The 20,134-nt window shown below is 46.3% G+C and overlaps 1 protein-coding gene across 3 annotated transcripts in view; it reads left to right on the forward strand.

The window, feature by feature from the left end:
- LRRCC1 (leucine rich repeat and coiled-coil centrosomal protein 1) overlaps window positions 1–20,134 on the forward strand; it is a 1,358,299-nt gene that overhangs the window by 766,900 nt on the left and 571,265 nt on the right. The window lies entirely within an intron of this gene.

A 20,134-nucleotide genomic window follows, 5' to 3' on the forward strand; every position in this document is an offset into this window, starting at 1 on the left:
TTCCCTTCCTCTGTAAGAATCTGTTTCTCCTCTGAATTCCTAATGCCCCTTTATAATTGCGAGTGACCATTTTTTTTTAGCTTGGCTGCCAACAATTTATTAGCTTTATTCCCTCTAGAGTAAAATAATTATTTTGTCTTAAATATCGATTGCGGGGCTTTCCCAGTCAGGTGTGCCTCTAAGGCCTGCTGGGATATCCTAAGTTCTCGTACACCAACCACCCTTCCCCCTGTACTCTTTCTCTTTGTCCAGGACTATTCCTTCCAGCACTTCTTGTTGCTGCCTATTGGCTTTCCCCCAAGCTGTCTGTCCAGTAATGACCCCCTGAAGCACCGCCTTCCCAGCATCCCATATTATCCAAGAGTCCAGTTCCTCATTGTCCATATCCTGGAAGTAATTCCTTCTTCTATGCGGGCCCTCAAGGCAATCAGTGTCAGTACAGTGTCATTAAGCCTCCAGGGATGCCTGTGCTGTGGCCTGTACTCAATCTAGTGCCAACCTGAGGGGTAAGATATCTGACAAAGCTTTTGGTAGAATGTATATCCCCTTAACTGCTGGGATAAAAGTGTTGGAAACCAAAAACATATCCAGCCTAGAGGAGCCTTTATGGACAGCTGAAAAGAAGGTATAATCCCTCTCATCAGGATGGAAGAAGCACCACGCCTCTACCAATGATTGTTCTCGGAATAATGTCATCATGGTATCGAAATTTTGTTTGTCATTAAGGGCCGGGGCTAATGATTGGTCCATAACCGGGTTTACCACACAGTTGAAATCCCCCCCCCCGCAAGATAATGTCACCCTCTGCAAATTCAGCCAGAGTATCCGAGAATCTTGCCAAGAACTTGTTTATTATCCAGTCCATATATGACTGCTAGCTATTAAGTAGTAGGTATCTGCCTTCTTTGTCTCGTAACACCCCCACCACCCTCAAGGGCAAGCCTCTGCGGAACAGAATGGAAACCCCCCACTTTTTAAGGCCACTAGTGGCTAAATATGCCCTTGGTGTAGTTTACTACAGCGCTGCTTTTCATTTCCAGCCAGGACATGGGTCTCCTGCACAAGGGCAGCATCCATAGAAGACAGCCTATGCAATAACACTTTACATTTTATTGGTGAATTAAGACCCTGCACATTCAGACTCAGAGAAAGTCAGGGGACGCCATCAGGCACTGTCAGGCCCAGAACCTCCCAGATGTGCTGAAATGGCAATTGGGAAAAAACTGTTGAAGGAGACACACTCATTCAATCTCCCCAATATCCAAAATGTGACCAAAAATAAATAACAAACCCCCCCCCCCCCCAAGCCCTCATTAACAGCATTATTGCAAGAAAGTGCTACAGTCAATACTTGTAGCATTTGTATCAACTTTGAAATGGGTGTTATTCCCTCGTGACACCACTTTCACCCCCTTACAAACCCCTAAACCATGTAACCATAAGCACCATGTGTACTCCAGTCTTGGCAGCATCGAAGCGCAAATTAGGACTGACATCTTGCAAGAGTATCAATAACGATCAACAATAGGTCAGGCACCCTGCATGCAATACACCGAGTTAGCATGTCGGGCACCTCTCGACGGGCCCATCTCAAAATCAGATGGGGCCTTTGCTGAATTTCTCCTCCTCCTAGGTTTCCTAGAACTACTCCTAGGTTCCACATCCATGTTAGGCTCTGGGGAAGCGTCCATCAATTTCGCTGCCTCTTCCTCCGAGGTGATCTCGTATAGTTGGCTCTAGCATTTAAAGTGTAGTGTATAAGGAAAGCTGCAGCAGTATTTGATATTACAGGATTGTAGCCAGTCCGTGAGGATATGCAACCTCCTTCAATTCGCTAGTGCCGCGCATTTCGGTGTATATAAAACCATGAACATCTTGGAAAGAGTGGTATGATGGAAATCCATGAAAAAAGATGTTCAAGATTACATACAAGGATGTGGATTTTATGCTAGATCAAAAACTTCTAACCAACCACCCTTTGGGTTGTTACAGCAGTTACCAAATCCAAAATGCTCCGTGGCAATGTTGCTTGATGGATTTGTTTTTTACTGACTTACCTAAAACTGAAGGTTGTACAGAAATCTGGACAGTGATAGATTCCTTAACACAATTGGGGCATTTCATAGCCTTACCTTCGGGTACCTGTAGCCCTGCAATTAGCACAAGGATTAAATCGACATGTGTTTAATCTATGTGGTCTCCCACAGACTATCATAACCGGCAGAGGTTCACGGCTTATCTCAACCTTTTGGAAAGGTCTTACTAAAACTCTAGGTGACCACCTCTTATTCCACAGCATACCACACTCTGAGCGATGGCCAGACAGAAAGAGTGAACCAGACTATAAATCAGTACTTGCGTTATTCCACAGAACATCTGAATAATCTGTTATCACTGTTACCATTGGCCGAATATTCCTGATGATGATGCCCATCATGTCTCTCTCTGAAACACCCTTTTTCATGTCACCTGTGGTAACCATCCAGTTTCCATACCCTCTTGTACTGCGTATGTCACTACCAGCAGTTAAATACATGGTCCGTAATCTCCAAGATGGGGGCGGTACATGCACAACAAGAGGCCAAGAAATATGTTGACAAAAAATAGATCCCTAGTCCCACGGATAATCCTGGTGATTCCGTTTGGCTGTCAACCAAACATCTTTGTATCAAGTCCCGTCTGCAGAAACTAAAGCCAGTACTTTCAACCTTTTGTCATGGAAAAGGTTGTCAACCCTGTGGCAATGAGATTGATCCTTCCCCATACCTATAACATACATCCTGTATTCCAAGTCTCGCTATTCAAACCATGTAAACATTCACAGAACTATCCAGATCACTTCTGCCCCAAGTGCATATGGCAATTATTATTTCAACCACACTTTTGCTTCAAAATAAAAACAGGGTGATTTTGCAGTTTGTTTTTCAAGACCCCATACCCCCCACCTTTGGTCTGTGTTTGGGAAGTCCGACATAAAAATTGTAATGATTTAAGAATTTTGGATTTCAGACCCCCCTTCCACTTAAAGGCCTTTGTCGGCGAAGCTGGACGGTAAAATGTGGTTGATTTTCTTTTTTTTTTTAGTTTTCGTTTAGTTACAAAGATGCCCCTCTTCCTCAAAGAAGGTTGGGGTTAACGAGCAAAATAGGATTACCCAATTATATTACAGTCTAAAGTTTTCAGCGCGTACTGGGAATGAGCTTTGTTAATTTTGAATTTTAACAGAAATCACGCTGTGGTGTTCTGCCAAGAAGAATTAATTAAATTAATATTTTTAGTTAAATAGGCTAAGGATCTACACAAGTCCCCCACCAACCACCTGCCCCCACCCACTATAAAGGGAAAGGATTCCTTCACCTTTTGGTTTCAAAGGGCTCAGTTCTATTTTCATTGTAAACCTCTGTTTAAAGCTCAGGAAAGCCAGCTGCATTTCAGGACCCTCTTGGAGGACAGGACAGGACAGGACAGGCCAGGGGTCTGGTCACTCTACTCTCCAGGATGGTCCCCAGCTCTTCGCTGTAGGGCCCAGTCAGCTTTTAGGCCTTCCCAGCAATAGACCGCTCCACCCAGATGCAATTTCAGCAAAATCTCCTTTTGGTGTTTCCTTGCAGCTGTCCGATGGTAATTTTTAGCAGCTCTTCCCTTTTCTCATAGAGCATTCACTTTATATACCAGTGATTACACCATCAGGATTTCAGCGGTGGGCAAGATTTCCCACGCCTTTTATTGGTCTTTCACATTCCTCTCTAAACCCCAGACCATACCCTGTCTAAGGATTGGTTCAGGAGTCACGAACGGAAATATTGCAACTCCGCTTTGAATTTCCTTTTTTTTTTCTTATGTCAACTTTAGCCAAAAAGTAACTATATTGCAACACTTTGTGATTTACTAGTAACTTCCATAATGTATATATATTCCGATTCAGCTAATCATGGGGAATTAATTAAAATGACAGCCAGGTCTGCACCATGTTGCATAGGCATTTGGCAATTTTCTGACGTTTTTACAAAAAGCATAATAGTTATGTACATGCAATTTACTATCCACATACCTAATTGTACACTCCACCAGCATGCCAATTCTGATATTTGGGACATTTTCTGAGCAACCAGAAACGCGTTTGAGCTTGCCATTACATTTCCCTATGTAGCAGGTGGACACATTTTATTTCAACACATGGGCTTGAAATTATCAAACAAATAGAACATAGAACACTGTAGTGTGACTTATAGTTGCTGAGAAAATGCATCAATTGTGATAGTCCATTTTCAACTAATAGGAAATCTTCTTGTTATGCAAATGTGTGATCTCCTTCCTCCAGGCCATTTGCCATTCCGTTGTTTGAAGATGGTAGGCTGCTGGTCATAAATAATTGGGAGGCCTTAGCAACACCGAGACCCCCCCCTCTTCAGATAATGTGCTGTGATGTCACTAGGCCCTGCTGCCATCTGGTATCCTGTCCCGTTATCTGTATTGGATCTTCATTTTGATCTAAACCTTCTATTTTTTTCAAAGTTTCAGCTTGGTTGTAGTCCCTCCCCTCGTTCCAGTCATGCACTGGCTAGTGCTATTTGCCCTGCACAGAGCTGAACCTTCAGAAAAAGCAGATCTGGGGGAAAGTTTGTTTTTAACATCCTTCAGGCAGGCCACATTTTATTGCACTTGTAAATAGTTGGGATGCATGAACCAGGCTTACAGTGGGGGAAGCTATTTGCGATTTTTACCCAAAGACCCACCGATTGTCCTTGGCTGAAAGGTAATTCGCATATTGTATTTTCTAACATCAGCCTTTATTCTTTGATATCTGGTGTGTTTCACTGATCAGGGTTCACTTTGCTTTTGTATCAATGGATTTCTTCTTTCTTTTCACACAACGTTGTTTTTTTAAAGATGGCAGCTGAAAGTACAGGGCTATTTCTTTTAGTCATTAATAAAATACACTTTTAACAATCTGCCGTTCGTTTTTATGCTGAAAAGTGGGTCTGAATATTCAGTGTGCCACCTTTTGATAGCTGATGTTTCAGTGAAAAATGCTGCATTTATTTCTGAGCCAGCAATGTGGTGTGCTTTTCCAATCGGCCCTTGGATTACATTTTTGTTTTAGCTTTATCTGGATTTCAACTGCAGAAAGACACCCACATGGTCTGCCTAAACTGGCCCATTTTCAGCATGCAGGTTTTTGAATGCAGGCAGGTCATTTTTCCCGTGGGCCCCTCAGTTCTGTTGGTTTGGGGCCTTTGATTGCACCCCCACATGCCCTGATCCCTGTTCTCCCATGATTCTTTCATGGGGAAGAGCAGGGTAGAGTGAGGTTTTCATCCGAAGTCCTTTTTTTTCTTAAAATGTTCTTTCTGTTGGAGCCTGTCTGGCTCAGTTTCCTTCATTATGGTGGTGGGCACTCGAGCCTCTCCTTCAATCTTTGGGTTGGGGCTGTAGCATGGTACCCCCTTGCTTCCTTTTTTCTGGGGTCCATCCTCCATGGACTTCCCTCTTAACTCCAGGCTTGAAGTGAAAGAAGTTAATTTTCTAGCAATAGACAAAAAGAAAGGTTCAGTACTTTTTACACAACATATTGCCCCGGAAGATGGACATTGCATTTGAGAGAAACATATTACATAGAAATAGACATAACATTTCAAGACTTCCATTCCAAAGAGGAAAACATTATATAAAACTAGACACAAACTTTCAGAACGTCAATTCATCAATTTTCTTTAACATTTCTAAAGAATATTAATTAAACTATTCGCCTGCTATAAGTCTCCATCTGGTGTTTTCACTCTTTGGACAGTTCCTCTGCTCGACTTTCATTTGGTTCCTCAATCAGTCGTAAAGCTTCAACTGATTGATGTGGATCAATTTTTTTTCTGTCCTCCTTTTGGGATGTGGATCTTGTAGGCAACAGGTTATATTCTATCTACAATCTCAAAGGCACCACACCAAGACAGAAGACATTTCCACTCCTTGGCGTGATTCCTTTGAAAATTGTACAGGTAAACCTTGCCAGCTACTGCATACTCGTTCTTGGTGTTCTTCATATCATAATAGGTCTTCCTTCTTTCAGCCGACTTTTCCAAATTGCGCTGAGCATAAGCAAAAGCTTGCTGGAGCTGCTTCCTTACATTTTCAATGTAGTCATAAGTCGTGAATAAATTTATCAGTGTCTGTTCCTGAGTTCTATAGAATAGATGCGGATGTTCTAACATTTTTCATCCGGTCATAAGCTCAAATGGAGACATCTTTGTTGCAGAAGATGGTTTAGGCATAATAGCCATCAGGACAAGCAGCAATCGAATGTCGCAACTGGGTCCAGAGTCTGCCACAAACTTCTTTAAGATACTCACAATTGTCTTGTATCTCTCTACCCCCCTGCCGACGGCCTGGCAGTAGGCAATGTGGAGTTTTCTTTTTACCCTTAGAATCTCTCACATCTTCGCCATCACCTCAATGGTAAAATGGCTTCCTCGGTCCGACTCAGTCGTTTGTGGGTGGCAGAAACAAAAGAAGATATGGTTGATCATTAGTGCAGCAGCTGTCTCCGCCTTACAACTTGGGGCTGGAAGACATTCTACCCACTTTGTGAACAAGCATGTCATAGTCAGCATGTAATTGTTTCCTCTAGAGGAGTGAATCACTGGCCCAATGAAGTCGACTTGCAAATCTGACCAAGGCGGTGTCATTACCCTTTTATGTAGGGGAACTCTGTGTGTGAGTGAACTGGGTTGAAATTGAGCACACACAAGACAACCCTCTAGGTAAGTGTCGATGTCCTGGCCCATGTCTGGCCAGAAGGCAACCATTTGCAAGATTTCTAATGACTTGTGAATCCCCCTATGACCGGCAGTGGCCGCATCATAGGCGTGATTCAACATCAGACTTCGGAATGAGGTAGGTACTACCCACTGAGCACAGCCAGATAGCGCTCTCCTTACCAACAAACCCTCTTGGATCCAAAACATATTGGAAAACTTCATCAATACCCGGAGAGCCTCTTTGCCGGTATAATCCGACTGTTAGAGGAAAACTCACGGGTCTTCAATGTGTTTCCCAATAATCGGGTCCTCTTTCTGTGCAGTGATCAAATTTTCATCAGGGGTATCTTTACTCTACTCGGCAGTCGATAGTTCACTATCCGTATGGGTTTATAACCCGGTGACAGTAGCAGTCTGGATTTCCCCCATCAGGGATTCCGTTTCTATGAAGTCCCCCTGAAGGCTCCACTTTAAGCCAGCTGGTCAGCCAGGTTATTGCCCATCTTATCTGGGCCCTCATCTTGGAATGACCTCTTATCGTCTTCCAATAGATGGTCATCTTATTGGTGGTCACCAGATCATCAATTGACTGAATCAGTTTGGCATGCTTTAAGGGTTTATTGTTGGCACAAAGAATGCCTCGATTCTTCCAGTTAATCAGGTGCTCCACGAACCCATTCCTGACATAATCACAGACAGTTATTAATAGGAATACAGATATGAAAGAGGACCTGCATAATCATGAGACTGGGGCGACCCGATAAGCGACAGATACCCTTTGCCACGGTAATGGCATTTGTACACAGATGCAGAACGAGAATAATGATTCATTGGGAAGCCAGTGGGATAGCGACAATAGGTGATCTGAGGGGCGAAAACAGGCTGTTGAATTTTTTGAAACTAAGGGAGGCCACAAACACGCATGCAGGGCAGTTCCTACTACATGTGACTATGATACGTACATTAAAAGATAGGTGGCAGTCGTCACGGAGGAAACAATTGAGTGTGAAGACACGGAAATCAATATTTCTGAGGGGGGACATGCCATTTTCAGCATTTATGGGCTATTGATAGATCGCACCTCAAGGGCTCAACTGAAATGCAAGGGACAATGGGAGGAAGACTTGGGGAGAACGTTTGAGGACAAAGAATGGTAGAGAATAGTCTTAAACCACAGAAAGGTTTCTAGAAACGCCAGGTTACAATTAATCTTACTCTATATCACACAAAGGGCATACCTATTACCGGCTGCTATAGCAAAATTTAAAGGGGCGAGTAGGCAGGCATGTCCCAAATGCAATGAAGAAAATGCAGGATTGATACATATGTTTTGGGAATGTCGGGTGGTGCAGGGCTTTTGGAGGTAGGTGGAGAGTAAAGTAACTCAAGGGGGAATTCATCTGGATATCCGATCCCCCGAAGCTTGCATGTTGTGCCTATTTAAAAAGAACACGAAACAGAAGGTCCTTGTAAAGATGAAAAACCTAATTTATATACTAGTCAAGTGTAGTGAAGCCATTTATTGGAAAGCTACAAAGGTGCCCAGCATAGACAGATGGTGGGAAGACCTGAGGAAATGGACAGCAGCAGAAACGGGAGTGTGGGAAAAAGCATTGGGAGAACAGAATCAGGACATGGGAACAGACATTCTCCAATGGATTGCCTTGACAGTAACATTGTTCAATCAAAATGATGGTGATGGAACAATCCAAGACACGGCAGATGGAACCGAGGGAAGAGTGACATAATGAGCACATCGGCAGAATTATATACAGGCAGTTAGAAGGGGGCTCTGGGGGAGTTAATAGGGGAATATTATGTACCATATGGAAATAGAAGATTAATGCTATTGGTGATTGCAGTTGTTAGTTATATATAAATACTAATAAAGATTTTAAAAAATCAGTGATTATGACCAGTTCTTTGAGTTGGTGGTGCACTGCAGTGAGGATGGCTTGATGAATGGCCATCAACTCTGCAACCATACTACTTTGGGGTCCTATTTTGTAACCAGCAGAGGGTTCCGGGGGTATCATTCACCCAGGCATGCCCATAGCCAACCACTAGTTCTTTTCCACGCTCTTATCGATATGGTAGCAGCACCCATCCACATAAACTGTGGGTATGCCCTGGCACACGTCTTCTTCATAAACCTTGTGTGGGGAAGGTAAGTACGCCTATATGTTGTTGTTGGTCATTAGAATTTCGTTCTCGAGACAGTTTTCTTGCGCACAATCGTGCAAGTTTGCCAACCCTTGAACTAGGGGACTCTTCTTCTTTGGCCATATCTGTCCTCCACAGGAAAATCATGCAAGGACGTAGCCTGTACAAATTCTGTTACTTTGGAGATATTTCAAGTGTGCTCCCCCCTGTATGAATGGGCAGTAATTTTTCAGCGCCCACACCTTTGCCAGGAGTGCCTTCTCACAGTCATTGACAAAGTATTGCTCGCATATGAAATGAATTTGTTAAACCTGTCATCCATTTGATACAACACTGCTGTTAGGCAAGTATCTGAGAACCCTGTGTCCAAGAAGAACTCCTTGTTCCTTATTGGGTAAGCCAAACAAGAAGCTTTGGAACAGCTTCTTTTCAGTTGTTTAACTGCCTCGGCTTGTTCCCGATCCCATGCCACCTTGATTCTGGCCTTAAGTAAATGGACCAAGGGTTGAGTGACCTCTGCGTAGTCTTCAATGAACTTCTGACTGTAATAAATGAGTCTAAAAAGGCTTCTTAATTCTCACAGAGTAGTAGGGTCTTTTAATTTCAATAAGGCTTCCAACTTCTTCACCTGGGGATTAAGACCCGCAGGGGTGATCTCGTGCCCTAAGATGTTCACTCGGGTCTTACACCACTGTGCCTATTGAAAGGACAGTTTTGCGCTGGCTTTCTGCAACTGGGCTAGAACATAGCAGATTTCTGCTATGTGTTCCTTCACAGTTGAGCTCTTTATCAGAACATCATCCACATAGGCCAGGTTTCCCCTTTCTCCCAAGTTGGGCATGGACATACGTAGAAAGATGTTAAACTCATTGCCGCAGTTGATATATCCAAAGAGGGTTTGGGTCCACATGTACTGCTGCCCCACCGAAGGTAAAGGCATGCTTGTACTGGTCTTTCCTACTCATCGGTACTATCCAGTAACTGTTGGTGAGGTCAATGGCGGTGTACACCTTTGACCCTTGGATCTGTGCCAGCTCCTGATCAATGTAGGGAAGTGGTCTTCTTGACACCTGGACCCGTTTATTCAACTCCCTCAGGTCTGCACATGCTCTCCATTTGCTGTTTGGTTTGAGTATCCCCAGTACTGGATTGTTGAAGGTACTGTAGATCGGACGCATTACTTCATGGGATTCTAATTTCTTAATCTCTGTGACTGATTGCATGGACGCGCGAGGTAACTGGTATTGTTTCACAAATAGAGGACCCATCTCGGGGTCCATGGGTATGGTCGTTAAATGAATGGATGTGCGTCCACAGTCGTGCAAGTCCACTGAAAAGATATCTTAGAAGACATATTTGCAGCTTTTGTCTTTTCTCCTCGGTCTCACAGGCATCAGCAAGATTGATCCTTTTCTCGACCATCTGCTTGAAACCTGGAAAGATCTCGGGCTCAGCAATTTCAGCAGTATCCTCCAGTTGGATGTAGAGAACTGTTTTGATAGTGTTGACCTGGACAGTAGGTTCCAGGGATTTGAGGTAGTGGTCCTTGAATCTGAACATTACCTCCTTCCTCCTTATGTAACGGGTCACCTCTTCCACCCTGTAGGGGCAGGAAGAGATGGCCGCCCACCGCAACGAATCGCCTTTGTTTTCCTAGTAGCCCGAGGCTCCCCCTGACCACACCGATTGGCTCTCAGGCCTTCTTCTGCAGCCTATCCCGTAAGCCGGCAGGTGGAAGTCGGCCCACGTCAGCAAGGCTCGAGGAGACAAGGCCAGCACCTGTCCGCAGCCTGTCACCAGCTGTCATGCCGCCTGCCAGAACCCCGGCCTGAGTTACACCAACCCACTCTACCCAATACCAAGGTAACACTCTTCAGATCTCTGCTCAACCGCTGACTTTGCATTCCTGGCCCTAACATTTAACTATTCAGACTATTGCCTGCTACATAGTGCCTGCTACTGTAAGCACACCACTATGCCCTGCACATGCTGATCACTCTCACAGTGAGCATGTTTGATAACTGCATGGGTAGTCTGGCTGCCTCTACCTAGCTATTATCTTGCATATACCTGCCTAGCCATTGTGTTGCCACACTTAGCCACTGGGTTGCCTCTACCTAGCTATTATCTTGCATATACCTGCCTAGCCATTGTGTTGCCTATACCTAGCCACTGTGTTGCCTCTACCTAGCTATTATCTTGCCTATACCTAGCCATTGTGTTGCCACACTTAGCCACTGTGTTGCCTATATCTAGCTATTATCTTGCCTCTACCTAGCCATTGTGTTGCCTCTACCTAGCCACTGTGTTGCCTCTACCTAGCCATTGTCTTGCCTATACCTAGCCACCGTGTTGCCTCCACCTAGCTATTATCTTGCCTATACCTAGCCATTGTGTTGCCACATTTAGCCACTGTGTTACCAATACCTAGCCAATGTTGATTGATAGCTGATCGCTGCCCTGCGCCCACCCATCTTGCCCAACATCACACCCCCACCCTCCGCACGTATCCCACCTACGCCCTTCCTTCCATCCTTCACCAAACCCACAGATCACAAACCTAGCACACCTTCGACGTGCCCTAGAGCTACTAACTCTAGAAATCAAATATTAGGCCTCCGCTCCAGATCCTCATCGCAAACCCAACTAGCCAAAACTGAAAACAAACCAACCTCAGAACACCACAAACTGGCCACTACCAGGAAGGCAGCCAAAGGGCAGAATACCACCCCACCCCCACGCCCAGACTTACAATGTGCATTAATTAATGCCAGATCCCTCCCTGCCCACGCTACTGAAATTCATGACCTTCTAACCAACCTTGACATTCTCGCCATCACCAAAACCTGGCTACACAATGCCGCCGGCCCTGCCATCTCCGTAGCCATCCCTTCAGGATACTCCATCCTTAGACAGGACAGAACACTGTCCACAGGTTGGGGGGTAGCCCTCATAGTCAAAGATCACCTAGAAATAAGACAACTTTCCTCCAAATTAGGGGAGAACGTAGATTCTCTATCTTCCAAGATCGCACTTTCTCCCAATGCCACCATCACCCTCAATCTAATATACCGCCCACCAGGCCCAATACTGGACTTTCAGGACAACCTCTCACATCTACTAGGTGAAAACCTTAAAACAACTACCAAAACTATTCTTTTAGGAGACCTTAACCTGGGACTCCACGACCAGAAAGATAGACCCTCCACTACACTAGCACAAGCTCTCCAAGAAATGGGCTTTGAGCAAAAAGTACTCCATCCTACCCACAACAAAGGACGTACCCTTGACTGGATAGCTGACCACAACTGTGGCATCGACATCAGCTCCATCACACCTACCCCATGGTCCGACCACTTTCTCATTCATTTCCTCATCCCTACACCTAACAACTCAGTAAAAAAACTCAAGCCAGCACCTCCAGCCCTAGCCAGAAGCGCCAAGAACATCTCCAAAGAAAATATCTCACCCTACCTAGACACCCTCACTACTAACCTCCCTGCCACATAAGACCCAGCTGCACTGGCGGATATCTACAAATCCACCATTAGCACTGCCATAGATATCATCGCCCCTCTACAAAAGAAAAAATCAAAAAATACCAAACACTCCAATACTTGGTTCTCAGCAGAACTAAAAGAAATACGAAGCAAAAAACGCAAAGCCCTAAACTTATGGCAAAGTGCGCCCAACACATCCTCGCTATCCTCCTACAAATCACTGGCCACCCAATACAAAAAAAGTAGCAGCCAAATCCACGTCCTACAATGAAAGAATCTCCAACGCCACCTCAGAATCCAAAGAGCTTTTCGCCCTCTTCAAGGAACTATCCACAGCGGCTACTAAGTCTCAAGAGGTTGTTAAGGACCAAGCTTGGTGTAACACCATACATTCCGCCCTCATAAACAAAATTGAACTCCTCCAAGCAAAAATCGTAGACCATCACAAAAATCTCACTTAGCACATCCTATCAGCATCCCATACGGAAACTGTGACTGAGAACATAAAAACAAATCTCTTTACTCCATTCAAATTTAGAGAAGTCTCAGAAAAAGAGGTAGTCGATATCGTTAACAGAATCAAACCTTCTAATTGTAAAGGCGACGCCTGCCCCGCTAAACTGGTTAAAGACTGCATAGAAACACTAGCACCATTTCTTAAAACTTTCATCAATGCATCCTTCAACACAAACTCAGTCCCAACCAGCCTAAAAGAAGCTTGGGTGTGCCCTCTTCTCAAAAAACCCACTCTAGATCTCGAAGACGCCAACAACTATAGACCCATCACAACCGTTCCCTTCCTGCTGAAGATCCTTCGACAAAGTTGCCTACACACAAATACAGTAATACCTGGAAGAAAGCCGCATTTTAGGAAAAAGGCAAAATCCAACTAAATGACATCATGGACAAAGGCAAACCTGCACTCCTGCTCCTGCTAGACCTATCTACCGCCTTTTGACCTGGTCAATCACAATATTTTAGGCACACGACTCAAAAATGAAGCCCACTTCTCGCCAGAAGCCATCTCCTGGGTCAAATCATTCCTCGAGGGTCGACTTATGAAAGTCTTTTCAGACTCTGCAAGTGCTACCCCACCACTATCCACTGTGACGTCCCACAAGGGTCCTACACTGCACCCACCATATACAACCTCTTCACCCTCCCACTGTTCAATGACTTGGACCGTCGTCACATAGCATACACCAATTATGCTGACGACACGCAAGTCCTGCTCCCTCTCACAGGGGTCTATGAACAAGACGCAGTGGCATTAACCAAGATCTTATACAGCCATCCAAACCTGGATGGCAGCCAACGGCCTCTGCCTAAACGGGAACAAAACAGAGATCCTACTAGTTGGCACCAAAGAAACACTAAACAAACTCCCACCGCAGTATAAATCCTTAAACATAGATAACTCCACCATCACAGTCTCCACTGCAGTAAAAACGGTATACCTTGATTCACTCTCTCCATGACACGGCAAGTCAATGCCATAGCCTCCTCTGCCGCACTCACCACTAAGATAATCAACGCCGTTAAACCCTTCCTATCCACTAAAAACTGCCTGGCCATAGCTAGAGCCACAGTAGGTACCACATTGTAATGCTCTCTTTTTGTGCACGTCTGCACAAAACCTAAAAAAAATGCAAGTTACATAAAACAATGCTCTAAGAGCAGCCCTAAGCATCCCTAAAAGGGAGCACATCTCCCAAGCCAGAAAAGAAGCCCACTGGTTACCAATAAAAGAACGGATACTACTCAAATCTATGGCCATCACCCACAGATGCCTTTCCGCCAAGGCTCCGCCCTATCTTTCTGAAAGAATCACCCTTAACACATCCACTAGACCCACAAGGTCACATATGACCAACCAGACCTATGTACCCACATTCAAAAGAAGAAAAGCCGGGGGGTCTAGCTTTCAACACCTAGCACCCAAAAACTGGAACGCACTCCCCACCGCGCTTAGGAACGAAAACTCCTACCATGTCTTCCGCAGACTACTCAAAACCACGCTGTTTAACTAACTCTACCCCACCTTACCTTTCCTACTGTATTTTCACAGCTGTATGTAAATAAGCACAACTGTATGTATATATGCAAATATGTTCTGCATTGTATATATATATATCATGTATGCCTGTAACAAGTAAGATTGCTTTCGGTGCCACGATGCCCCTGGGCAGATGTGCGCTATACAAATAAATAAATAAAATAAGAGTAAACCATGAAATTCCCCCTGTGCCTACTAAAAGTCTTTTCTGGAGTCTTTTCTTAGAGTGTCGCTTTTATGCACCAATATTCGAAAGACATCATGTTCTAGGTCTACTAGAGGTGTCTGATTTAAATACAAACTTTTAAATGTATGCAGGCGTACCGATATCTGAGGTTCGGGCCTCACTTAATTTTGAGAGGAATTGTGAATTGTCGCACCTTTCTTGGGTTGGTAACCTCTTCTTGTACTTGAACTTTAACAGCATAAGGCCTCAATTGAGCTGACCGTAATGCTTTTTCAGAGTTACCAAAGCCCAATGGGTAACCCCCATTCTTGACCAGGCTTTATCATTAATTAGATCAAATTGATTGTGAGTTGGTTGAGAATGCCACTGCCCAGATAAAGGCGGCAGGAACATTTCTCACAACCCAACAAGTATGCTTTTGTTGCCAATGGACATTTTTAGCATACACCTGCTAGGAACTTCCAGACCTACTTCCCATTTGTCAATCAATTTAAATGTGGGACTTGTATGATCTTTTGAGAGTGTCCTAAATAATCCTTTGTTGATGAAGCTTCTTCCATTATTCAGGCATACTCTGGTGAGCACCGGCTCCTCCTCCTCATTTAACTGAATTGGGAAAAACAACTGTTCGCCCTTTTTCTGACTGTCCGTCAGACTCTGAGTGGGTTCCTGATTGTCGGGTTTCACAGGACTCAAGGCTTCTTCTGGTTTTGGACTGTTGTAAAATGTTATGTGCCCTTCTAGTGGGGATTGCCACTTAAAATTGGGAGAAAGGGAAAATATATTTAAATGTGGGAGGGGCGTGGCCTGGAGCCGACTCGACTGGTATGCCTGCCTGAGAGCTCCCGCCTGGCCCAATGAGCCTTTTCGGATATTTGCCGTTCTCCTCTCCCGTTTGAGCCTGGAATCGTATCCACCGGTGGGGGAGACCCATCTGCACCTCCTGACCGAGTGGCCTGACGCGACCCATCTCCAGCTCCGGGACCCACCCGGCGGGGAAAAATGGCCGCTGCAGCTCCACGGCCCGTAGGCCTCCCAGGAGGGGGCAGAGTAGGCATATCATTGCTGCTGAACTGGCGCCGAATTGAATGAGCCTTCACAGCCTGCCCGCTGACCGTCACTGTCCTTTGTAATCATCGGACCCACCAGCCAGCTTCTGCCACTAGCGCTGACTGAAGCGCCACTACACCGCGGATGCGGTAGGGCCCCTGCCTTCGGGGCGGTCCGACTTGCTGCCGTTCGACCGACCCCACTCTCCCCTCCACAAAACAGCGGAAACACCATCTCTGCTGGGGCTTTGGTCCGGGGCCTCCACCTCCCCCACTTCGCGCACCGACCAGCCTTAAAAAGCGGTCATCACACACCGCCCCAGCTTACACCTGGGTAGTCCTGCCGCACCCGCACTCCGCGACAGCTATCACTTTCCTGGAACCTGGAAATCCGTTAGGCCCGTCAGCCATCTTGCCTCCTCCTGCCGGAACCCGACTCCAACTACGCTGCAGCAGGATTGGCTGCCCACGCTCCACCAGCACCAGTGAAAGATCTTTCCTCCTGCCTCCTCTGCCGCTACCCCCATCACGGGCTCAGCTGTGGGCACGGCCCCGATCCCCGGGGCAGCCCCCTGGACATGAGCTCCCCCCACCCCTCGGCCCTCTGCAGCGCCTCTGGCCCTTGGTCCCCCTAGACCTGCAACCCATGGACCTACAGGGTTTGAAGTCCTTACCACCTAGCCAGGTGGCCCCGGGATCGTGGACCCCCTGACTCTGAAGTGGACCCCAGTACTGGACTAGCCCCCGCTCCCACGGAGGGTCCCCGAGGGGAGTTCCGCGGCCTCCAGGGGGAAATAAGCTGCATCACACAGCATTGCATCAACACACTGGTGCCAGCAATAGGAGGTGAGGAGTCAGGGGGGGAGGGGGAGGGCTGGGGGTGGAGTGCAGTCTGCCTCGATCGGGGTGGGCACCTGGAGCGGGCTCCCGCTGACACATTGGCCCAGCCTCCTGGGTCACTTTATCAGTAGGCCCCTTAGGACCCAATCTTTAGGCCAACATACCACGACCCCCGAACACACCGGCACCGCCTGATTTCCCTCAAGGGCCAGTTATCTAACCTCCATTGCAGGTGGTAGACTCCTTGGGACACTGAGATCTACCTCCAAAGCTTTACCCAGACGCACAAAGTCCTCGTTGATGCACCCACACAGCGGTGATCCCACTCAAAACCCGCCACCCACAAAATGTCTAAAAGCGGGAAGACAGCTAAACAAACTGACATTGCCGCCCTCATGGCTACATCAGCTGCTGAAAAGGCCAAGAAAGCCGATCCACCGGATGACACCAGCAAGATTATCATCCCCGTATCAGCAGGCTCAGACCCCTACTATCAGCCCTAACCAGGGAAATCCAAAAAAGCACCGAGGAAGTTACCAAGAAAATAAACTCATTGGACAAAAGAGTGGGGGAGGTGGAACATCGGACCACCAAAATAGAATCCGAGGTCTGGGACCAAAGATTTGAAATTGAACATGACAAGGACAGAATAGCCGTCCTTGAGTCGAGATGCAACAACCTCGAAGCAAAAGAGGAGGATTTGGAAAACCGTTCGCAGAGAAATAACATCAGGGTCCGAGGAATCCCAGCATCTATCCCAGAGGCAGAATTGAAAGCCTACATATCGGATCTATTCAGATTCATTATCACCCTTCCAAACAACTCCCCCCTAGAATTAGACCGAGTACACAGAACAATCCCAAGGAAAACATCCTCGTTCCCCCCAGATGTGCTGGCCAGGATACATTTCTTCCAAGTAAAAGAGCACATTATGCGGGAAGCAAGGCAAATGTGACAGATCACTTTCCGAGGTTCCACGATCTCACTTTACCAAGACCTAGCGAACTTCAGAAACGGAAAACAATGCGTCCCCTGACAGTCTGGCTGCAAAACAAGAAAATTCCATACCACTGGGGATTCCCCACCTCAGTAAAATTGAAATGGGAAGGATCACAGAGACAAATACAGTCTTTGAAAGAGGCAGAGAAACTCATGGGCCTAATTAGCACAGAGGCCGACTCTGAACCCGAAGAAACAATCTGCCCTCCCCGGGACGGCTCTCCAGGGGGGGCATGGTCCAAATCCAACAGACGGCGCAGACTCAGGGGCCCTCCGAAGAAAATCGCGATATGAGATGAGCTGGCAGCAGCGGCCCCCTACTCCAGGAGTTCTTAGACTCCTCATATCCGGTCCATCCAAGGCCAGCCAAGGCCCCTCTTGAGCTATGACTAGTAGCTCACTTTTATCTACACAGAAGCACGGTCACCGGCGAGGCTTCTCCATGGTTCATCTCGGCGTCCCAGTTGGCCCACACCGAGCGCATTGGTGCCACTAGTTCTCCAGTGGCAGTAGGACGATGTTTCTCCTACCAGTTCAACGTTGGGACGGGGGGGGGAGGGGGGAAACGGGACTCACACAGACAATTCCAACGCTACGGATATCATACGTCCCTAGCCTTGCGCTAGGGCACTGCAATGCAACATGCAACAACGACCGGAATCAGATGACCATTTCAATACAACCGCTAAATCTACTCCAAGACTCATAATTTGTGTTGGGGGAAAGATCTATGAGGTACAATCAAAACTACATCGCAGGGAATGGCTAATACGAACGAAATTAGAATCCTCTCCTGGAATATCCAAGGAATGAACTCGCCTAGACAACGCAGATCAGTTGAACACCGCCTTGCTCACCTATCCGTAGACATTGTCCTACTACAAGAAAAGCATTTACTATTGGAAGACGAACACTGCAAAAAATTCAAGAGATTCGAGCAATCTTTCTTTGCCTCATCTGGATAAAAGAAAAGGGGAGTCGCAATTCTACTTAGCGACAAAATTTCTCTATCCATCATCACAATAAGGAGAGATCCAGAGGGCGGGTACCTCCTACTCAAAGGCTTCTTTGAGGAACTCCCCATCACGATTGTCACAATTTACAGCCCCGACACCTCCCAAGGTAGCTTTATCAGCGAAATCCTCCTGACCATCTTGGCCTTCCGTGAAGGACACTTGATCATCTGCGGAGATTTTAACGCCATGCTGAACCCGCAGCTAGATAAAACGCTTCCCCCCACAAGTGCAGACTACACGCAGGCCCTGGCCCTAGCCAATCTATTCAGAGAAACAGACACCGTAGATGTATGGAGACTACACAAAGATACCTCTTGAGACTACACGCACTACTCCAATGTCCATAAGGGATATTCAAGAATTGACTTCATCCTAATCTCTGGCATCCTTTACCCATGTGTCAATGATGCGGAAATTCACACATGCATGCTCTCCGATCACGCTCCAGTCTCCGTGAACCTAGCCATTTCAGACCAAAAAAAGCCTATCCAGAAGTATTGGAAGCTAAATGACTCGCTCTTACTAGACTAAAGTATAAGGGCTGAAGTGGATAAATCAATATCCAACTACTTCAAGGAAAACGCCACGCAAACATCCCCCATCAACATAATCTGGGACGCAATGAAGGCGGTGGTCAGAGGCGTACTGATAGGGGCAGGAGCGGAACAACGATGAGTTTCAAATATAGCCATATCCAAGCTTGAGAAGGAAGTATCCCGACATGAATCGCAGCTAAAAGCTGGATACTCTAGGCCAAGAGCGCCCTGGAAATGCATTGCGCCGACCGGACGGCCAAATCCCTAGCTTATACAACACAGTTTTATTACATTAAAGGAAACAAAGCAAACCGAATACTAGCACAGAAGCTAAAAGCGATCCGAAGTCGAACAACATTCTGAAGCTACAAGGGGAAAATGGCAAGTTGCTTTTCTCCGAGACGGACAAGATCAACAAACTGATGAGATATCACAAATCCATAATGACCAGTGATCCCACAAACAGAGGACCTGCCAGAATATCTGAGGGCGCTACCATCCCACAACTCATCTCAACTAGAACCCTTGGAAGTCCCTATCGATAACGTAGAAGTCATCGAAGCCATCAAAACCCTCTCATCTTCCGCCCTGGGCCCGGATTGCCTTTCAGCAAACTTATACAAAAAATTTGCCTGTTGGCACCTAAATTATCCGCTCTATTCAACTCCTTCCTATCCTCAAGAGTAGTCACGAAATCCATGGCCGAATCAATCACAGTCCTACTACACAAACCCGGGAAGGACCCTGAGCTACCCGATTCCTACCGTCCGATTTCTCTCCTGAACATCGACGGCAACATTTTCGCCAAAGTATTAGCTAGAAGACTAGGCCCGGTCCTCCCAAGCTTAATCGACTAAGATCAAAAGGGGTTCATACCTGGTAGAGGGACGCACGACAACGTCAGGCGAACGATAAACCTAATCGAGTGCGCCCACAAATCAAATATAGGAATGGCGGTAATTTCACTAGATGCCCACAAAGCCTTCAACCATGTCGACTGGGGCTATATCCATGTCCTCCAGCGCTTTGGCTTCGG

The sequence above is a fragment of the Ambystoma mexicanum genome, chromosome 5q (assembly GCF_040938575.1).
Source record: "Ambystoma mexicanum isolate Mex_15411 chromosome 5q, UKY_AmexF1_1, whole genome shotgun sequence".
Classification (NCBI taxonomy): domain Eukaryota; kingdom Metazoa; phylum Chordata; class Amphibia; order Caudata; family Ambystomatidae; genus Ambystoma; species Ambystoma mexicanum.